The sequence below is a fragment of the Lissotriton helveticus genome, chromosome 5_1, assembly GCF_964261635.1.
Source record: "Lissotriton helveticus chromosome 5_1, aLisHel1.1, whole genome shotgun sequence".
Lineage (NCBI taxonomy): Eukaryota > Metazoa > Chordata > Amphibia > Caudata > Salamandridae > Lissotriton > Lissotriton helveticus.
The window spans coordinates 1,940,467,725-1,940,484,488 of record NC_136065.1 but is presented as its reverse complement, the minus strand read 5'-3'; the positions used below and the strand labels follow the sequence as shown (position 1 = coordinate 1,940,484,488).

The following is a 16,764-nucleotide window of genomic DNA, read 5'->3' as shown; positions in this document are numbered from 1 at the left end:
GCAGCAGGCAGGGGGCTGAGGAGGGGCAGAGAGAGGGGAGGTGGAGGAAGGCCGCCGTTTGTATACGAAGTGACGCCATAGACTTCCTCGGCCTTGTAAGTTGCGTTTTGTTCAGAACGTCGCTTCCCGAAAATGCAGGCTGAAGTATTGAGGGGATGTTTTGGGTTTTGATTTAGTGTAGTGACGTATTCCAGATGGTCCACATTAAGTGCAAAGATCTTTTTGTTTTGTTCAGGCTACTTCAAACATTCCAGGAAAGATATTTGGAGAATTTCATTTTGTCCCGTGATCGTGCAGTTTTCGTACAATATGCTATGCCTATTTTTTTTTCACCTGAGTTTGGGTGGCCTGGTGCTGCACTACTCGTACCCTGTGCTTACAGATGGGGCCCACCAGCACTATTCTTTTCAATGATTTTTGCAGAAAGCACGTCCCAGAGTTCAGCAATTTTAACAGAAAGAAATACCACCTAAATATTTTTTTTCTGATGTGATCCTAGTGAAACCCTGTAGTCTAGGGGGAGACCCCTACAGCTCTGCTGGGGCCTACCTGCTCTGCTGGCCGTGGGCTGCGTTGCTATCTTGCTCCTAGGCGGCCTTCTCAGACAAAGCGGGCACTGGCTATTTCCGACTGCCCTTCCTGGTGCCTGCTCTGCGCCTTGTTGCCTACCTACACAGTGGAGACTGTCCGGTCGCTGGATCCCTGGGAGCTGTGCTCAATGGCCCATGACCAGAAATGTACTGCCACTGGACTCTGGCCACGCAGAAAAGCCCCTCCCCACCATCCTTACTTGCCGCACCGCCTGGCCTTCTCAAGTCATTCCTGTGTGGGGGGGGGGCTCGCAGTGTGCGGGGGGGGCTCGCAGTGTGCGGGGGGGGGCTCGCAGTGTGCGGGGGGGGGCTCGCAGTGTGCGGGGGGGCTCGCAGTGTGCGGGGGGGGCTCGCAGTGTGTGGGGGGGGCTCGCAGTGTGTGGGGGGGGCTCGCAGTGTGTGTGGGGGGGCTCGCAGTGTGTCTGGGGGGGCTCTGTGTGGCTGTGTGTGTGGGGGGCTCTGTGGGTGTGTGTGTGGAGGGCTCTGTGTGGGTGTTTGTGTGTGGCATTTGCGAGAGATTAAGCTATTGGCATTGTAAATGACAATGCCATTTATTTATGTTAAAAAAACATAAATAAAAATAATGTCAAGAGCAATGCCAATAGCTCTAACTTTAACAAAGGCAAAACCATTGCATTGTAAATGCTTGTCTTTAATAGAGGCTGCCGCATGAAAGTTGGAAACACCTCGCAGCACTGCAGTCTGATAAAGCCGACGCGTTTCGGGCCACCGCCCTTTGTCATAGGCTGTATTCCATTACATCAGCAGAGCGTGATAAGCATTTATTTTCAGTCCTGGTACCCGCCCTCATAGGCGTTGCCGTTCGCACGGCTCCCTGGTACCTGAAGTTTGTATTACTCATGTGAGCCGCTCTGCCTTGCACAATCACGGAAAAAATTATTCCCAAGTGGGTTGCTCCGACTGTCCCAAACATCATGCTGGCTTCTTACAGTCTCTTTAAAAGCACCTTGTCCTGATTTACAAGCGCTGCCGGATGGCGTCACTTCAGGGCCGCATTGCAGCTGGGCGTCTTTCCCGACCGAGCAGGCCGTCAATATTCAAGAAAAAACAAAGGTTGCCCATTTGAAAGAGCCCCAAACAAGGTAAGTTCAGCTCATTTTTCTTTAATAGAGGCTGCCGCATGAAAGTTGGAAACACCTCGCAGCACTGCAGTCTGATAAAGCCGACGCGTTTCAGGCCACCGCCCTTTGTCATAGGCTGTATTCCATTACATCAGCAGAGCGTGATAAGCATTTATTTTCAGTCCTGGTACCCGCCCTCATAGGCGTTGCCGTTCGCACGGCCCCCTGGTACCTGAAGTTTGTATTACTCATGTGAGCCGCTCTGCCTTGCACAATCACGGAAAAAATAATTCCCAAGTGGGTTGCTCCGACTGTCCCAAACATCATGCTGGCTTCTTACAGTCTCTTTAAAAGCACCTTGTCCTGATTTACAAGCGCTGCCGGATGGCGTCACTTCAGGGCCGCATTGCAGCTGGGCGTCTTTCCCGACCGAGCAGGCCGTCAATATTCAAGAAAAAACAAAGGTTGCCCATTTGAAAGAGCCCCAAACAAGGTAAGTTCAGCTTATCACGCTCTGCTGATGTAATGGAATACAGCCTATGACAAAGGGCGGTGGCCCGAAACGCGTCGGCTTTATCAGACTGCAGTGCTGCGAGGTGTTTCCAACTTTCATGCGGCAGCCTCTATTAAAGAAAAATGAGCTGAACTTACCTTGTTTGGGGCTCTTTCAAATGGGCAACCTTTGTTTTTTCTTGAATATTGACGGCCTGCTCGGTCGGGAAAGACGCCCAGCTGCAATGCGGCCCTGAAGTGACGCCATCCGGCAGCGCTTGTAAATCAGGACAAGGTGCTTTTAAAGAGACTGTAAGAAGCCAGCATGATGTTTGGGACAGTCGGAGCAACCCACTTGGGAATTATTTTTTCCGTGATTGTGCAAGGCAGAGCGGCTCACATGAGTAATACAAACTTCAGGTACCAGGGGGCCGTGCGAACGGCAACGCCTATGAGGGCGGGTACCAGGACTGAAAATAAATGCTTATCACGCTCTGCTGATGTAATGGAATACAGCCTATGACAAAGGGCGGTGGCCCGAAACGCGTCGGCTTTATCAGACTGCAGTGCTGCGAGGTGTTTCCAACTTTCATGCGGCAGCCTCTATTAAAGAAAAATGAGCTGAACTTACCTTGTTTGGGGCTCTTTCAAATGGGCAACCTTTGTTTTTTCTTGAATATTGACGGCCTGCTCGGTCGGGAAAGACGCCCAGCTGCGATGTGGCCCTGAAGTGACGCCATCCGGCAGCGCTTGTAAATCAGGACAAGGTGCTTTTAAAGAGACTGTAAGAAGCCAGCATGATGTTTGGGACAGTCGGAGCAACCCACTTGGGAATTATTTTTTCCGTGATTGTGCAAGGCAGAGCGGCTCACATGAGTAATACAAACTTCAGGTACCAGGGGGCCGTGCGAACGGCAACGCCTATGAGGGCGGGTACCAAGACTGAAAATAAATGCTTATCACGCTCTGCTGATGTAATGGAATACAGCCTATGACAAAGGGCGGTGGCCCGAAACGCGTCGGCTTTATCAGACTGCAGTGCTGCGAGGTGTTTCCAACTTTCATGCGGCAGCCTCTATTAAAGAAAAATGAGCTGAACTTACCTTGTTTGGGGCTCTTTCAAATGGGCAACCTTTGTTTTTTCTTGAATATTGACGGCCTGCTCGGTCGGGAAAGACGCCCAGCTGCAATGCGGCCCTGAAGTGACGCCATCCGGCAGCGCTTGTAATTCAGGACAAGGTGCTTTTAAAGAGACTGTAAGAAGCCAGCATGATGTTTGGGACAGTCGGAGCAACCCACTTGGGAATTATTTTTTCCGTGATTGTGCAAGGCAGAGCGGCTCACATGAGTAATACAAACTTCAGGTACCAGGGGGCCGTGCGAACGGCAACGCCTATGAGGGCGGGTACCAGGACTGAAAATAAATGCTTATCACGCTCTGCTGATGTAATGGAATACAGCCTATGACAAAGGGCGGTGGCCCGAAACGCGTCGGCTTTATCAGACTGCAGTGCTGCGAGGTGTTTCCAACTTTCATGCGGCAGCCTCTATTAAAGAAAAATGAGCTGAACTTACCTTGTTTGGGGCTCTTTCAAATGGGCAACCTTTGTTTTTTCTTGAATATTGACGGCCTGCTCGGTCGGGAAAGACGCCCAGCTGCAATGCGGCCCTGAAGTGACGCCATCCGGCAGCGCTTGTAAATCAGGACAAGGTGCTTTTAAAGAGACTGTAAGAAGCCAGCATGATGTTTGGGACAGTCGGAGCAACCCACTTGGGAATTATTTTTTCCGTGATTGTGCAAGGCAGAGCGGCTCACATGAGTAATACAAACTTCAGGTACCAGGGGGCCGTGCGAACGGCAACGCCTATGAGGGCGGGTACCAGGACTGAAAATAAATGATTATCACGCTCTGCTGATGTAATGGAATACAGCCTATGACAAAGGGCGGTGGCCCGAAACGCGTCGGCTTTATCAGACTGCAGTGCTGCGAGGTGTTTCCAACTTTCATGCGGCAGCCTCTATTAAAGAAAAATGAGCTGAACTTACCTTGTTTGGGGCTCTTTCAAATGGGCAACCTTTGTTTTTTCTTGAATATTGACGGCCTGCTCGGTCGGGAAAGACGCCCAGCTGCAATGCGGCCCTGAAGTGACGCCATCCGGCAGCGCTTGTAAATCAGGACAAGGTGCTTTTAAAGAGACTGTAAGAAGCCAGCATGATGTTTGGGACAGTCGGAGCAACCCACTTGGGAATTATTTTTTCCGTGATTGTGCAAGGCAGAGCGGCTCACATGAGTAATACAAACTTCAGGTACCAGGGGGCCGTGCGAACGGCAACGCCTATGAGGGCGGGTACCAGGACTGAAAATAAATGATTATCACGCTCTGCTGATGTAATGGAATACAGCCTATGACAAAGGGCGGTGGCCCGAAACGCGTCGGCTTTATCAGACTGCAGTGCTGCGAGGTGTTTCCAACTTTCATGCGGCAGCCTCTATTAAAGAAAAATGAGCTGAACTTACCTTGTTTGGGGCTCTTTCAAATGGGCAACCTTTGTTTTTTCTTGAATATTGACGGCCTGCTCGGTCGGGAAAGACGCCCAGCTGCAATGCGGCCCTGAAGTGACGCCATCCGGCAGCGCTTGTAAATCAGGACAAGGTGCTTTTAAAGAGACTGTAAGAAGCCAGCATGATGTTTGGGACAGTCGGAGCAACCCACTTGGGAATTATTTTTTCCGTGATTGTGCAAGGCAGAGCGGCTCACATGAGTAATACAAACTTCAGGTACCAGGGGGCCGTGCGAACGGCAACGCCTATGAGGGCGGGTACCAGAACTGAAAATAAATGCTTATCACGCTCTGCTGATGTAATGGAATACAGCCTATGACAAAGGGCGGTGGCCCGAAACGCGTCGGCTTTATCAGACTGCAGTGCTGCGAGGTGTTTCCAACTTTCATGCGGCAGCCTCTATTAAAGAAAAATGAGCTGAACTTACCTTGTTTGGGGCTCTTTCAAATGGGCAACCTTTGTTTTTTCATACATATACATATACATATATATATATATATATATATATATATATATATATATATATATATATATATATATACATATATATATATAAATATATATATATATGAAGAACTGCCACCTCTTTTGCCAATAAAACAATAGAAAGGAGTTGCCCAATATTTGAACAGATTTTTTCCCTGTGGAAAATGCAAGGCCTGCACATATAGTAGTAAAGTTTCCACTATAGAGTACCAGGCCTAATGAAACCTAAAAATATAACAAAATGTATGAATTGCCAAACAGAGTTCATAGTATATTGTCTCATTTGCCCAAGCCAACTCAAGTTGTAGGAAGTACTATACATCCGGCAAAACAAAGGATGTTAGGACATTTGAGGGCGATCAGCATGTGTTAGGTATGGGTGACAGGGAGAATGCACTAGGTGGTTTCCAGTAACGAGAGGAGTTCGCCAAGGGTGCGTTCTCGTACCTTTTTTATTTTCGCTGTATACTAATGCCATATACTAATGAGTCTAAATTACTAGAAACAGCGATAGATGTGCCCAGAGTAAGGAAGTTGCACATCCCAATTTTATAATATGCAGATGATGCAGTTCTAATTGCGCGATTGGGAAGATCCCTCCAGACAATGTTAAACACTTATGTGGATTTTATAAAAGGTTTGGATCTCTGTACAAATGAATGCAAGTTATTTGTTTTAATTCCAGGGCAAAAACTGAGTAAACCACCATCCTTTTTTATCTCAAATCGTAAAGTGGCACAGACGGAGTCTTTCCCATACCTAGGAATCACTTTCGACAATAAGGCATCTTGGAGGAGTATGGTAGAGAACTGTGGGATTATGCTACAAAAGAGCACTAAAGCTATTCGCTGTTTATCAAATAAGCTGGGAACAAGAAACCCGGGGCCTTATTTATGAAAAGTGACGCATCGCTGCGTGAAAACAGCGATGCGTCACTTTTCACTGCGCTCTCCCTGCGACATGATTGATGCGTCATATTTATAATATGATGCATCATGTCGCAAGGAGTTACAGATACGTCAGTATTTCGGACGTATCTGTAAGCGCAAAAGTCACGCATTGCTGGGGTGTGTCACAAAAGTGACACAACTCCAGCAATGCTTCCTTTCATATGGGGAAAGCCCCATGTGAAAGGGCTTGCGTCAGTCTTACGCCTGCTGTGAGGCAGGCGCAAGATTTTAACGCAACAGCATCCTAAAAGTGGCGCAGTGAAATCTCATAGATTTCACTGCGTCACTATTACGAGGCTTTTTGCGGGTGAACGCCCCCTCTGCATACATTATATCTGACGCAGGTAAAATGTAGCGCAGGGGTTTACAAAGTGATGCATCTGCTTAGAATATAAATATGTAAATAGTGCGCATCAGGAGGCAAGTTTTACGCCGCCGATGCGTCACAAAAAGTGACGCATCGGAAGCGCAAAACTCACGCAATGCCTCATAAATGAGGCCCCCAGACATTTTAAGAAAGGTTTATGGGGCTAAATCAAGAGCAGTAGCTACGTATGGTGCAGGGGTGAGGGGCCATGTTGACGCAAAGAGGATCCAAACAATAGAGGATTGGTTTTGGAAATTAATGATGAGTCTCCCCACCAGGTGTCCCAATTTTAATTTACAGGAAGAACTAAGCATCCCTTATATAATTGATTGGATAAATGTTGCTCCCATCCTCTTATGGCACTCAGTTTGGCGTAGAGACACAGTGTCATTGACCCATCAAATAATACAGGATTGCCTTTCCCTTGATTATAAGGAGAACATTTTATGGCTAAAGTATGTGAAAGATACTTTATACACTCTTGATTTAGGTAGCTTATTTGAATCGCCAGAAAAATGTGGCTCTGTCTCAAAACAAGTACTAAAGACCTGTTTTATGATCGCTGCTAAAAGAGGGAGATTGAATGTACAGCGCAATAAACCTATAGCTAGAGAATATATTGAAAGCCCATTGCAGGTTGAGGGGATATCCCCCTACCTGGACTTTGTAACAATCCCACGGCACAGGTTTATTTTGCTAAGGTTTCGGCTCAATTATGTCCCTTGCATGTTGGGCGACCCTGCTGGTATCTTTTCTGCGAACGATCTCCCGTGTTGCCCATGGGTTGACACTTCACGACAGTCTGATTTGCACATCTTTTTTTTCTGTCAATTTTATTGTAACCAACGGAAAAGGTTTTTAATTCCGCTTTTACGTAAGCACAATTTTAGACAATGTCGTTTGGCTCTGTATTTTTTACGTATGCTGCCTGATCTGCTAACCTGTTACAGTGCTGCCTCCTTTTTATGTATGTGTCTCAAGTCCAGGAAATCATTTATTGATTAATACTGAAGAATTGCTTCTTTTAACATTTTTAACAGTGATTTATACTTACTTTTATGATTAAATAAAGACATTTTTGATGATGATGATGACTCCCATCATCAAAGCAATAGAAATTTTGTCTGGACCACGTGCCCCAAGAAGAACGAGGTGGGAATAGAGAGCTTAAATTAAGAAGACTGGAATCTAGATATATAATATATTTACAAACAAAAACCCCTTTCAGTGTTAATGGGAGTAAAGAGTTGGGGGTTCATCTCTAGATTAGGACTCAATGCAATAAGTATTACACACATTGAATAAAATGACATACATAGCCCATACAGGGCGAGATATATACTTTCTATATGCGACTAACCTTGAATTGAAGCCCATCCAGGGCAAAAACACAAAAGGAAATGTTCTTAAACTTAGAATCATGAGAAGCCCAACGAGGGCACTAATTAAATGGCAAGAATGAGCCAAGAAAGAAAGATGATTTGTGAAAACACAATGAAATGAATTACTAAACAATAAACTGATAATGTCATGATTATTAAATATGAACTAATGATGCTTTTTTGTCGCATGCATATCAGATGCACTGTAACATAGATTAATTGTTATGTTACAAAATGGCACTGACATCTGACCGAGACCATTGAATCTGTTTTCAATGTTATCATGAACAAACTGATAATGTCATGATTAGTAAACGTGAACTAATAATGCTTTGTTTGTCGCATGCATATTAGATGCACTGTAACATGGATGAACTGTACTGTTACAATATGGCTCTGATGTCTGACCGAAACCATTGAGTCCATTTTCAATGTTATCATGAGTAAACGCGAAGACATAAAAGAAGTGCATAAAATGGCGACCACTAACATTGAGAAAGGCGTGCAGCCAAAACACGTTTGTTGTTAAGTGCACAAGTTTTCAAATAAATTGGATTACTGTTACCTGTGAGTGCTAGTCATATTTTTGTGGAGCGTAATATTAAGTGTGTTGGCCGCGCACGACCTAGCACCTGCTCATGAGTGCTGCAGCGAGGGGCTCACTGGAGCGTGTATATATATATATATATATAACCTACTGGCGGTTGCCAGTAGGTAGCTATAGTTAGGACCTAGTTTCCATAGGAAATCCACAACATTATATTTGGAATAACTTTGGTGCCGGTTGATGAATCTCCGCGAAAGAAGATGGCCCCCTTCCCTGAAAGTTTTGGGGGGATTCGTCAAGTGGGGGCTGAGAAAAAAGGGGGGTCCCAAAACGTGTTCTCCCCATGTTATTTTCCATAGGACGTTTAGACGCGGCTACAGCCCGAACGGCTGAACGGAATTACAAGAAATTTGGCAAAATGGTAGAGTCTGATGTCACTGACCATGTCATGAATGATGTCCAGCTAACTATAACACCCCTAAAATCTACAGTTTTTTCAGTGAATTTCTAAGGTTTTTAAATGCTAATTCCTAACTATATCAGGCCTGAAACCTATGTTTTTTCAGTGAATATATATATATATAAAGCTTCTTTTGCACAGTTTTTCTTGCACATTCCTACATGCACTTTATCTCAATTGCTGCTTTCTTAATTGTCGCACTAGTCACTTTATGGACATGACAATGGAATATATTCGTTGAAAATCTATTTGTACAATTTACTATGTGCATGTATTTATACAGAAATACTTCTGTCAATTATCAATGTTATTGATTTTCGAAGTTTTCATGGATTTATCCTGTTATTGCAATTTATAATGGTTTGAAAACGAGTAGAAAGAGTAATCTTATAAATGCTCTTTGCTTTTGTTTATGTCTATGATCATGTGACCTGTGACATCACTAGAGGTGTGGTTATTTTCTAAAAGCATACAACAAACGCAATTGTTATTCAGTAAAATTACAGTGTGAACAAGGGCAAGTTGGCCCGAAACGCGTAGCTGTTTCCTCTGTGAATAATACATTTTTCCATCTTGCTGTACCTGGTTGGTCCGTCTCCTTCGTTGCTGGCGTGCTGCTGACAGGAGTTGATTTTATATATATATATATATATATATATATATATATATATATATATATATATATATATATATATATATATATATATATGTATATATATATATATATATATGTGTATATATATAAAGTCTAGAAATCCTGTGTATCAGCCTCAGTCGCCGAATTGTCCAACAGGTACAGACCACTCAGACGCCAAACAGATGAATTCTATGTGGTTTATTCCCCCATTACCACCAGTATGACGCGTTTCGGCCACGTCACCGCAGCCTTGATCACATGGCAAGAAAGGGCCAATATCGTGCTTAAATACAGTGTGAGTGAGCTCATCACAGATCCTCAGGGGTATAGACATTGAAGACATACTATAGATCTCATAAACAATCATGGAAGACAGGTACATGTTAAAATATCGCGATTGATAACTCTATAAATAATGCATATATACACATATAAATATGTACAGATAAATTACTCTCAAAGTACTATTGAAAAATATATATAAAAAGAAGGTTAAAAAGTTTTTAAACACCTCCTTCTTCCCCCTATTTTGCTTATTCATGGACATACACATGTGATCAATGCACCTATGTTGTCTATGCTATTGTCCAAGTAATATCACACTTATTCAGTTCACATGTCCTGTATAAATTCCCAAAAATTTTCTTGATGTCTATTGTCTTAGTAACATACTATTACACCCTGATACATTCTGTGAAAAAAGTATATACATATGTATTTGAAGTGCGAGTGCATGTGCAAATATAGGGCAAATGTGCAAAAAATGCCTATTTCTAAAATACTCTTGGATAAAACCGATATTAAAATATCATATCAAAATGACCAAGTTAGAAAAATGCATGAAAACTCCTACTTTCTTTATAAAAAACACACATTAGGACGGGCACCAAGTTTCAAATAATAATAGCGACATAGTGTCTTACTGTTTTTAAATTACACATTCCATATAACAGTGATAATCACAACATGTGTAAGTAATTCCTAGACACTGAGAATTCATTATATCCTTTCTGAAAGTGCAAATAGAAAAATTAATTCAAAGTTAAATGTTGGGCAAACTGCAGTTTGGAAAAGTTGCGACCAGGTAGGGACACAGTACCCAGAAACATGTAAAAATGTGAGGGAGGGTATTGGTATTGACCCCCAAGTGCTGACTCAATTACGGGTTCCCTATCTACGGAAAAAGATGGTATTATCAGCCTTGCGGATTCAAATAGGGAGTAGACAAGATTATATCCTAATGCCATTGGCAGGAACACAGAGAAACAGTAAAGCTAATAGATGTTCTATAGAAAACTATGTAAGTCCTCCCCTGTGTTCATCCCATTAGGGATCCTTGTATCTAACAACAGGATAGATTTGCTCTCTAGCTGTCTCAATTGTCTCTCCCTGTTACCTCCTCTTATATTCTTGGGTACTGCATCGATTATAAAATACTTCAGGTCATTGAGATTTTTCGCATGGACTAGTTCAAAGTGGCGGGCAACCGGATAATTCACATCGGAATTCACGATTGCCCTGAGGTGTTGGAGGATACGGTTGTAGGCTTGAAGTTTTGTGCTGCCTACATATTTGAGCCTACATGTGCATTCCAGTACATAAACCGCAAAGTCTGTGCGGCACTTGTAAAGACCTTTAATCTGGATTGGCCTAGGGTTAAAGGCAGAGCAATATTCACTAGTATTGATGCCAAATTTACATGCCCTACACGAAATGCACTGATGGAAGCCCATTTTATTGGACAACCAGTTCTTCACATTTCTTACTTCAGGACTAGATTTCACAAGGGAATCCCTCATAGAGGGAGCCCTCCTGAAGGTGATAGATGGCTCATCTGGTATCAGTGGGGCTTGACTGATATCGGTTTTAAGCAGCGGCCAATGCTTTTTCAGTATCCCCCTTACCCTCCTTTCTTCAGTGTCAAAAGTAGTGACGAGGCACAGTCTTTCTTCTTCCTTAGCTGGATCTGAGTTATCTTCTAACTGTTTTTTGTCAATGTTACCTAACAGGCATTCCTCCCTGCTTTTACTGTTGGCTTTCTCCCTAGACTCTTTTAATTCTTTAGGGGCGTAGGCGCGGGCCAGAAATCTCCTATAGGCCTCCATTTGACAGGCCTCCAGCTCAGACTCAGAGCTACATATCCTACGCATCCTGATGAACTCACCATAGGGTATGCTTTTAATCAGATGACCTGGGTCGGCACTTTTCGCATGTAAAATTGCGTTGCCCGCAGTGCTTTTTCTGTGGAGCCTGGTTTCAAGTTTATTTTCATTGACAAAAACTTCTACATCAAGGAATTGGATGTGGGTAGTGCTGATTTGGGACATGAATTTGAGGTTCTGATCATTCTTGTTTATCACATCCACAAACTCCCTTGCAGATTCTGGTGACCCTTTCCATACCATGCAGATATCATCTATAAACCTCCAGAAGTGCAATATGCTGTGAGAGAATTTGGATCTGTGCGTACCCATGAGGACATGCTTCTCCCACCACCCCACAATCAAGCATGCGTAGGTTGGGGAGAAGCATGCCCCCATAGCCACCCCCCTTTGCTGTTGGTATATTTCTTTGTTGAACAGAAAATAATTGTTCAATAGGCAAAGTTGTATCATTCTTAGTAACATGACATTATGTTGTCTAAATACTATGTTAAGTTGGTCCAAAAAATATTTAACAGCATTAAGCCCATCTGCATGTTCGATGCTGGTGTACAATGTACTAATATTAAGGGCAATAAGTACAAGATCTGGTTCCCACTCTACCTCCTTGAGTTTAGTAAGGAAATGACCCGTGTCCTTAATGAATGAAGGAAGGTTTTCTACGAATTAATGAAGAAAGTAGTCCATATATTTGGAGATCGCTTCCAACAAGCTTCCCTGGGCTGAGATGATCGGTCGTCCAGGTACTGGGATGATCTGCTTGTGGATTTTAGGAATAAGATAAAAAGTCGGAGTTACTGGGAAATCATTTTTCAAAAAAGCATGTTCTTGTTTGCTTAAGAGTCCTTCTCTTTTCCATTGATTAAGCTCCTTATGCACTGTGTCCTTCAGACATCTAATTTCATTGAAATTTCCTTTTCTGTAGCATATAGCATCACCCAGGTGGCGTTCAGCTTCCTCCATGTAGAGGGATCGCGGCCAGATAACAATATTACCTCCCTTATCAGCTTTATTAATTATGAGATTGGAGTTATCTCTGAGCTTTTTCATGAGGCTAAAATATTGCTTATCCATATACTTGAATCTTTTAGTTCTTCTAGATACGCTGGTTTGTAACCCCTTATGGTCTTCTATTATCATGTCACTGAAGGTATCTATTGCATTCTTAGGCATTAGAGGGATAAACGTGGAGGGTGATTTGAAGTGCGTGGTGCATGGTTGATTGATATTGATACCCATTGCCCGCAAATTCACTTGTGTTGACCCCTCACCAAGATCTTCCTCCAATGCCAATTCATTCACGACCTGTAATGCTTTAGTGTCTGAGACTTGGAACTTACTGGAAGGTTGAAGTGTCAAGGTAATGTCAGTAGCTTTGTCCTGGACTTTTGTTAGCTGAAAGTGCTTCTTTAATTTCAATTTCCGAATAAACTTAAACATGTCAATCCGAGTTTGTACATAGTTAAAAGAGTTTTTCGGACAGAACGATATGCCCAGAGATAATAGTTGTGTTTCAGCTTTAGAGAGAGTAACATCGGATAAGTTCACCACTGTGTTGTCTTCTGACAGATTGGGGTCAGATCCTCTAGTGGAATCGGTTGTCTCTCCCGATTCACCATCAACAGTAGTGCCATCCAACTTATCTACCATTTCTTGTTTCTGACTCTCTTGGAGAAGCCTCTCCCTCCTGCGTTTCCTCCTTTAGATACCTCTTTTATTTTTACGCTTTCGTTTGTTTTCCGCTGCCGCTGGGTCCCTGGTCGTAAGGTTTTGAGTCTGTCCTCTAATAAAAAACTCAATTCCTCGGATGGTGCATAGTGAGTTGGAATTTGCATTTGATTTGGTGCCCCTGCCGCATCATCATCTGAGTTAACGCTGCTCGTTGTTGAACTTAATTCAGTCTCAGAGATTCCTGCTTCTAATCCATTACCTGAAGTTTGTGCGGCGGTCTTAGGAGTGAGAGCCTGTCTCTTCATCGTATCGTGCTTGCGCGCAAACGTGAATATTCTGCCCGTTTCATAATCCTGTTTGTCCCTGGCAAACTTCTATTGCTTGCGTGTACTGATAGTCTTCTGGTGTTTCACCAATCTAGCATCGATTTCATCTCTATATTTCTTGATAAAATCTTTATTTTCATGTTTATCCAGCTCCATATTTAATTTTTCAATTTCTTTTAAAATGTCATTCCTATCAATTTCGGCATACTTAATAAGTATGCAAATCATATTCATCGAAGCCTCCAGGTTGTTTGTGGCCCATTCTTTCAACATGAGGGGGTTAGGGTTCTCAAATGATGGTGCTATGAGAACCCTCAAATCCCTCGGTACTCTTTGTACTTCTCTGTATTTTTCCAGGGAACGCTTCTCCCACCACTTAGTAATTTCAGTCCGTAATGATTTTTCCAATTGTTTCAGTTTGCCCTTCAAATCCATAGTGGAGGAATTATCCTCCGTTTGCTCTTTGTTCGTTCTCAGTGTCGGGAGATTCACAAACATGGCATCCGCCAGTGCCTCCCGGTTCTTTAATGCCTCCGCTGGTGTAGACATAATGTAATGGGGGAATTGACTTATCACTCCTCCTAGAACCCTCTCGAGATGGCGTTTCAGGTAGTATTAATGTCACGGCGTCAATATCCTCTCACCCGCACTCTTGTAACCCACACGCGTGTGTGTGTCTTTACGAGAGCCCCCACCGGCTTACCGCATAGACTTCCTGTTCGTCCTACGGGGTCCTCCAACTCCTGCTAGGTACTCTCAGGGAAACCACACGTCCACCGATGGTCTTGCTCTCTGCTTCGTTTCACAAGCGGGGGGGCTGTCGACTTGCTCACTCCTTCCGGGTCAGGTCCAAAGGTCGCATACGTGAGGTCGGCCGTTCAGCCCGGCAGCCCGTTACGAGAGGAGGATCTGTAAAGGCGGCAATGGCCGCATTCCGCCAAAATTGAATAAAGTCTAGAAATCCTGTGTATCAGCCTCAGTCGCCGAATTGTCCAACAGGTACACACCACTCAGACGCCAAACAGATGAGTTCTATGTGGTTTATTCCCCCATTACCACCAGTATGACGCATTTCGGCCACGTCACCGCAGCCTTAAATACAGTGTGAGTGACTTCAACACAGATCATCAGGGTTATAGACATTGAAGACATACTATAGATCTCATAAACAATCATGGAAAACAGGTACATGTTAAAGTATCGCGATTAATAACTCTATAAATAATGCATATATACACATATAATTATGTACAGATAAATAACTCTCAAAGCACTATTGAAAAATATATATAAAAAGAAGGTTAAATAGTTTTTAAACACCTCCTTCTTCCCCCTATTTTGCTTATTCATGGACATACACATGTGATCTATTGTCCAAGTAATATCACACTTATTCAGTTCACATGTCCTGTATAAATTCCCAAAATTTTTCTTGATGTCTATTGTCTTAGTAACATACTATCACACCCTGATACATTCCGTGAAAAAAAGTATAAACATATGTATTTGAAGTGCGAGTGCATGTGCAAATATAGTGCAAATGTGCAAAAAATGCCTATTGCTAAAATACTCTTGGATAAAACCGATATTAACCGCATGCGCGCTAGCGGTTTTCCCGCTGCGCGCTGCGTTTTTAGAAAAGCCGCGTTACATGACGAGCTGAGCTCGTCATGAGCGTGCGAGCGGCGTAACTCATGACGAGCTCAGCTCGTCATGAGCGCGGAAGGGGTTAAAATATCATATAAAAATTACCAAGTTAGAAAAATGCATAAAAAACTCCTACTTTCTTTATAAAAAACACACATTAGGACGGGCACCAAGTTTCAAATAATAATAACGACTAGGGGCCAGATGTAGGTAATTCATATTTACCGACTCTTAAATACCGAATTTTACCGATTTGGTATTTAAGAGTCGGTAAATATGAAGGGGGGAGATGTAGGTATTACAGATTCTGTAAATACCGAATCTTTAAGATTCGGTATTTACAGAATCTGTAAATACCGAATCGGTATTGCCCATTGATTCCTATGGGCCTTGAAGCCCATAGGAATCAATGGGCAATAGGAATCAATGGGCAATACCGATTCTGTAATTACAGAATCGGTAAATACCGAATTTGGCAAGGGTGCAGGGGGTGTCACTTTGACACCCTCTGGCACCCCAAAAATAGGCATGTGCGCCATGTGGCACACAGACATGCCCTAAGGGCACGTCTGTCTGTCACATGGCTAGGTGTGCATGCACACATGTGCATGCACACCTGAATTCGGTATTTTAACACCCAATTGGATTGTGTGTTAAAATACCGAATTTGTAGGGCCTTTGGGACTCAGAAGAGTCCCACCTACATCTGAGAATTACCGAATCGGTAAAAATACCGATTCGGTATTTTACAGAATCGGTAAATTTACCGAATCGGTAAATTTACCGATTCTGTAAAATAATGCCCCTACATACCAATTCTTGAATACCGCTCGGTAACGGCCGAAAATACCGATTTTTGGCCATTACCGACCGACCTACATCTGGCCCATAGTGTCTTACTGTTTCTAAATTACACATTCCATATAACAGTGATAATCACAACATGTGTAAGTAATTCCTAGACACTGAGAATTCATTATATCCTTTCTGAAAGTGCAAATACAAAAATTAATTCAAAGTTAAATGTTGGGCAAACTGCAGTTTGGAAAAGTTGCGACCAGGTAGGGACACAGTACCCAAAAACATGTAAAAATGTGAGGGAGGGTATTGGTAGTGACCCCCAAGTGCTGACTCAATTACGGGTTCCGTATCTACGGAAAAAGATGGTATTATCAGCCTTGCGGATTCAAATAGGGAGTAGACAAGATTATATCCTAATGCCATTGGCAGGAACACAGAGAAACAGTAAAGCTAATAGATGTTCTATAGAAAACTATGTAAGTCCTCCCCTGTGTTCATCCCATTAGGGATCCTTGTATCTAACATCAGGATATATTTGCTCTCTAGCTGTCTCAATTGTCTCTCCCTGTTACCTCCTCTTATATTCTTGGGTACTGCATC

The 16,764-nt window shown here is 43.2% G+C and overlaps 1 long non-coding RNA gene across 1 annotated transcript in view; it reads left to right on the top strand.

Moving 5' to 3' along the window:
• Positions 1–16,764, top strand: part of LOC144753900 (uncharacterized) — a 232,416-nt gene that overhangs the window by 57,461 nt on the left and 158,191 nt on the right. The window lies entirely within an intron of this gene.